Source organism: Lycium ferocissimum, chromosome 8, assembly GCF_029784015.1.
Source record: "Lycium ferocissimum isolate CSIRO_LF1 chromosome 8, AGI_CSIRO_Lferr_CH_V1, whole genome shotgun sequence".
NCBI lineage: Eukaryota > Viridiplantae > Streptophyta > Magnoliopsida > Solanales > Solanaceae > Lycium > Lycium ferocissimum.
Window position 1 is genome coordinate 50,130,257 of NC_081349.1, and position 5,763 is coordinate 50,136,019.

A 5,763-nucleotide genomic window follows, 5' to 3' on the forward strand; every position below is an offset into this window, starting at 1 on the left:
TTGCCCGGCTTGAGGATGATTTGAACAACATTCAGAGCTAGCTTTCCAGTGTTGAGGTTTACCGGGACCGCCTTCGAGCTCGATGCCAAAAATTATGACTTCGTCGTGATTTAGCCATTATAGAAACTCAGAGGAATATGCTCGAAGAGGCAAGCGCTTCTGATTTTGATCTTCCTACGTCACTGCTTAAAGCGAAAATCAACTTGGATGCTGCAGAGATGGCTCTTGAGGACATCCAGGATCCTGAAATGGACGGACCAGAGAGTGAAGACTCTAGGTCACCACCTGCTGCTGGAGCTGCTCCGGACACTTAGCCCTCGTACTTGCTCTAAACTTTTTTATAATAGAATTATTATCTCCATTCTTCTTTTTGTTTCTAACAATTGTTGACTTCTAATGGAACTTTTCAAGTTTTGTTTGTAAGCCCAAGCGAATCATGAGACCGGCCTTTTCTGTCAGTCTGTAACATGGATAGGTCAATTTTCACGACCTACGGGCACATTTATACCTTTTAACAATAACTTGGTTCTGGCTACATTCCCATCAATCATATGTTCACTTTACCTTTAGACCTTGTATAATCATCTCCTTGCTCTTCCTTTTATTCACCGTAGAAACTTTTATTCCTCATGCTTTTACCTCAATGGAATATGAAGGATAGGTTGCTGGATAGCAGTCAGAGAAGAGAACGTTTAAGAAGTTTCGTTTCTTAATGCTCTTCTTGACATGTCTACTAATGGACTTGCCAAGTTGTTCCTTGCTCATCCTCGCAGAAGATTCCAAAGGGGTTGGAAAAAGAAGAAACTCATAGGTTAATTTTGTCGTAACTATAAAGGAAGAGTTTTACTGCAATTTTAATGAGATCAATGGATGCCTTGAATGGTGATTAGTTTGAGACAAGAAACTAGCTGATACATTGTAACCTTTTCAGCTTTTGCACTTATCTTGGACCTTTTGTCATACCTTTTAATCTTTCAACATGTATTCCAACTTATAATTTAATATTCAACTTCGGTTACTATTTCTTATTAAGCAAAGATATGAAAACAATCAGGGCTTACCCAGACGCACTGCTTCTGAAGACTAGTTCACCCGGATTCCTTTTTCTCCCAAGGCAAATGAACTCTTCATTTTTACTCCATAAATTCCATGTATATTTTTACTGCATTTGGGTGGATAATCTCCGCGCTTTTGCTTTACTCAGATTATTTTACTACTAACCGGACTAAATGCTTTCAAATGGATAATAATTTTCTTAGGTTTAAATACCTCTAACCTTAATTTTCTTGGGTTCAAATACCTCTTAATTTGATTTTCTTGGGTTAAATACCTCTAAATTTGATTTTCTTCGGTTTAAATACCTCTGAATTTAATTTTCTCGGGTTTTAAATACCTCCGAATTTGATATATTGGTCGGGAGTGATACTTCTGACTTAATTTTATTTTCGTGAATAAGGCCTTATAATTATGCAGATGAATGAGACGTCTCTAATTCATTTGGGCATTATTTTCTTAAGTTCAACTTATAATTTGTGTATAATTCGAGTATGTATAACTCTCAATCAAAGTTCTGATTTAAGAGAAAAAAAGTCTATTTGACTGATACCATTCTCTTTCTGCTATAAATCAAACTTTGTGAAATAAATCCATAGGAATATTACAACCTTCGACTAACCAGCTTAGTTTCTGGCCCTCAGTCCCCAATTCTTACAGTATCTAACTTTAATATAGTTGCTCACCTTTTGAATTTCAAAATTCTTACGGCCAATCTTCTCGAAAGCTTTTTTAGGACATTTCTTGTTACCTATGATGACCAATAGATCTGACTTTCCATCCAAAGTAACACGTTTGTTGCTGCCTCATTAAAAAACTTGCCGAAAAAACCCTTTGTTTTCAGGGTAAAAACCGAACGAAGCGAAAAAGAATGCAACACGTGTTTTCTAAGTCCTCCGGCTAACTTTGCAATCTTCCCTTGCTTCCGAACTTATTTCATGTTGGGATCTGCTATCCTTTTGCTCCTGCAATAAACGTTGAAATTTTCTTAGAAAAAACATTCACAGAATTAAAACTTACCTCGAATGATTTTGACTTGCGACCATTTGGTACGAATTTCTTCCCTGTAATCTTTATTTGGTTAAACACTCCTTTGCTCTTTCCTTCTTCCCACTTCATCTATCAATTATTCCTCCATCTTCACTATAAGGGGTTTTTTTTTTAAGCCATAAATCCGCCTTGCCTATGCCACTACCGGACATTCCATTCATCGATGCTTTTCGTCTGGATGAACTCTACTCCCTCTGGCGTTTGAAGTTCTAACCGTCTGAGTGAAGCTGCGATCACGGCATTTGTATCTTAAATCCAAGGTCTCCCCAATACAACCTTAAAATTTATGCCTCCATTTACTACTCGAAACTTTGTATTCCTTTCTCTGCCTCCGGTGACAACTAACAATTCTACAACTCCCTTCTCAATTTCTCCGAGTCCAATCATATTCCCGGTTTCTTTCTTGGGTGGTTCTATTTCACCCATCATTGCCAACTGTTCTATGACTCCCACTGAATAATGTTCACCGCAGTTCTCAGAATAACTGCAACTCTAAAAGCTACACAATTATTAATCAAAGAAGAAATCACCAAATCATTAGGTCGGGGTGAGATTTCTTTGACACTTCTACTGCCAATCGACAATACGTTCTTTCGTTCAAGCTTACGGACTCCTGTCACCTCATCATCTCTACCCGGAGGAATTTCCTTGGTTTTCTCGGGCTCATCAATTATCATGTTGATAACATGGTGTGGTTCGGTCTGAAGCTCTTGCTTCACCAAATCCCTATTCTTTTCGTAGTTATCTTTGGTCCTGGAACCTCATCCCTGAGGTGCCTGCAATCAGCGATCCGATGACCATGGGTTCCATGGTGATCGCAAAATAAGCTCATATCCCTCTGACTGGGATCTAATCTTATTGGTCTGGGCCGCTTCGCACCATCAATCTTACATATTGTTGCGACTAATTCTACTAAATCAACATTGAAATTATATTCTGATAAACTCGAATTTTCAATATTGTTTGTAACGGAATCAACTGCTGCAGATTTGGACTGCAGCCCCTGTATATACGACAGGTCGAACTAAAACAAAAAACCTTTTCCTACTAGGTGTAATTCGTTGGACATAGATCCAATTTTTCACTTTTTTGGATTCCTTGGAATTTCTTTTTGGAGTTAGAATTAATTCCTGTGTATCTACTTCTAGCCATGTGGGGAGGAAAGAAACGCCCGTACTCAGCTACAAAATTTATTTTGTACAACTGTGTAGTCCTTGAACGTTCTTTCAAAACAAGGATTGATTGAATTGTCTTATTAGGACAATTCGAATATGCTTAGTCGAAGGAATAATCTAATGGAGTTCATGGATTTACCTTGACTTGAAATGATCTTACTGCAATCCCCTTCTATTTTGACTTGAATCAATATTTCTGTCAGAACTTGGCCTCTCATATTGATTATTTTGGTTCCGTACTGGTCTTGAATGAGACCTTTCCTGTTGACCATACGGTTGATATCATTCTTTTTCAAATCTGAAATTGTTATCAACATTCCTTCTAGGCCTATCATGGTTTCGACACCGGCCAGTCGATCCAGCTGGTAACCCAAACTGGTCATCTTCTACTCGAATTTTTGATTCATACTTATTATGAACATCCGCCATGTTGTAGGGGGAAATTCCAATAAGTTTTCTTTCAATTTCAATAAGGCGGTCAAACTTCTAGGGTTTAATCCCTTGGCAAATGCCTCTGCTGCCCATTCATCCGGGATGGCCGAGAATAGCATTCGTTCCTTTTGGAACCTTATAACAAACTCACGAAACAACTCAGCATCGCCCTGGTCAATCTTGGAGATATCTGCCTTCCTTGCTAACACCTTCTTTGCTCCAGCATGTGCTTTGATAAAAGCATCCACAAGCAATTTAAAAGAACGAATCGAATACTCCAGAAGCAATGAATACCAAGCCATTGCCCCTTTGGACAATGTTTCACCAAACTTCTTGAGTAGAACGGATTCAATCTTATCTGGATGCATATCATTCCCTTTAATGGCACATGTATATGAGATCACATGCTCTTGAGGATCTGTGGTCTCATCATATTTAGGTAGATCCGGCATTTTGAACCTCTTCGGGATTAATTTAGGCATTGCGCTTGGTGGGTACGGCAATTGCGCATATCTCTTCGAATCCGGTCCCTTTAGTATATGTGGGGCTCCTGGAATCTGGTCTATCCGAAAATTGAATGCCTTAAATTCTTTTTTGTTCCGATCCAATCGACTATTTAATTCTTTCTCATTCTTTTCTATCCGATTAGAAAGGGCCTCTAGGTATTGCATAATGTCCGGCGTCATTTTGTCACCTTGGGTTCCACTGCTGCTTTCTCCGTGCTCAGCATTTGTATTGGGTAATTTCGTTCCAACATTATTTCTTCACCTTGCAAATCAGCAATAGCCTTTTGTCGCTTTTCTAGTAGGTCCAAGATCTTCGCTAACCCTGGATTTGCAGCTGCCACTTCCTCTTCGCGTTCATAATTAGGATTTAAATCATTTCCCGTATGCTTGGATCCACGAGGGGAAATCTGGACTTGATGATTCCTCGCCCTGACTTCTCCTATTGCCAGATCTCTTTCTTGTGCATTAACATTGTTCAATACTCCATCAGCTTGATTTCCAGTATTTGTCATTATCAAAAACTACCTGGTAACAGAGATTAAAAAGCGATAAGTAAAGTAATTAGAGCAAAAAAATAATATCACTATTATCCTTAGCCCCACGGTGGGCGCCAAACTGTGTACCCTAAAAAGGAGAACAGTTGAATCTGTCTGAGATTTAAACAATCCGTGATTTGATTTGTTATAAACAGTGAACAAAAAGGCCAATAACGACTAGAGAAATCAAATGAGTAAATCAATAAGAAATTATAAAGCAATAATAAAATAATTAAGCTTGGGCTTTGAACCTTGGAGAGAACCTTTGATGGGTTTTCCTCCGGTGGAACAATTATATGCTCTGGCCTTGCAGAATAAATGTTAGCCCGGTACAGAAGAATGACAAAGTAAGCTAATTGCAAGAGATTGAATAGTAAGAATGTGTGTTAGTAATTGTTATTCGATGATCCTTTTTGGGAGGCCTTTAGGCTCTTTTTATAATACAAATACATCATCACTCAAGCCGTGATTAAATTCTAACAATGAGTAATAATAGACAATAAATGTCATTTTAATTCTAAATCGTAATGTTTGCTTTGAATCTGCTCCGGTCACACAACATTAATCTTTCATTAATGACCCGAGACAATTGCCTTGGTAGGTTTGCTCTGGGTTTATCCGGGGTCTCTCACTCCAACTAAGTGAAATGACTACGCATCGTTTTGCCTTCAACTATCAGGTGTTCCATTCCCATTGTGCCACGTGTAGAGCTATATCTTGTCATGTATACAAAATTCTCATTTGATTATGTCCAAAATGTATTGGATTGGATATGAAAGCCACGATTTGATTAAAAATAAAAAGGATCATTTGAGGATAATATGTTGTGAATCTATTTTTGAATATCAAATGCTTTGGGAGTTACTTGTGTTCACCGAGATTGGCTTCGGATATATTCCGGATGTCACTATGAAACTACACGTGCCGGTGTAGGCGTAGTCTCTACAAGGGTTACGGCAGAGTGCCCCCATGAGAGGGTACTACTGTGCTATAATAGCATCGCTGAGTCAA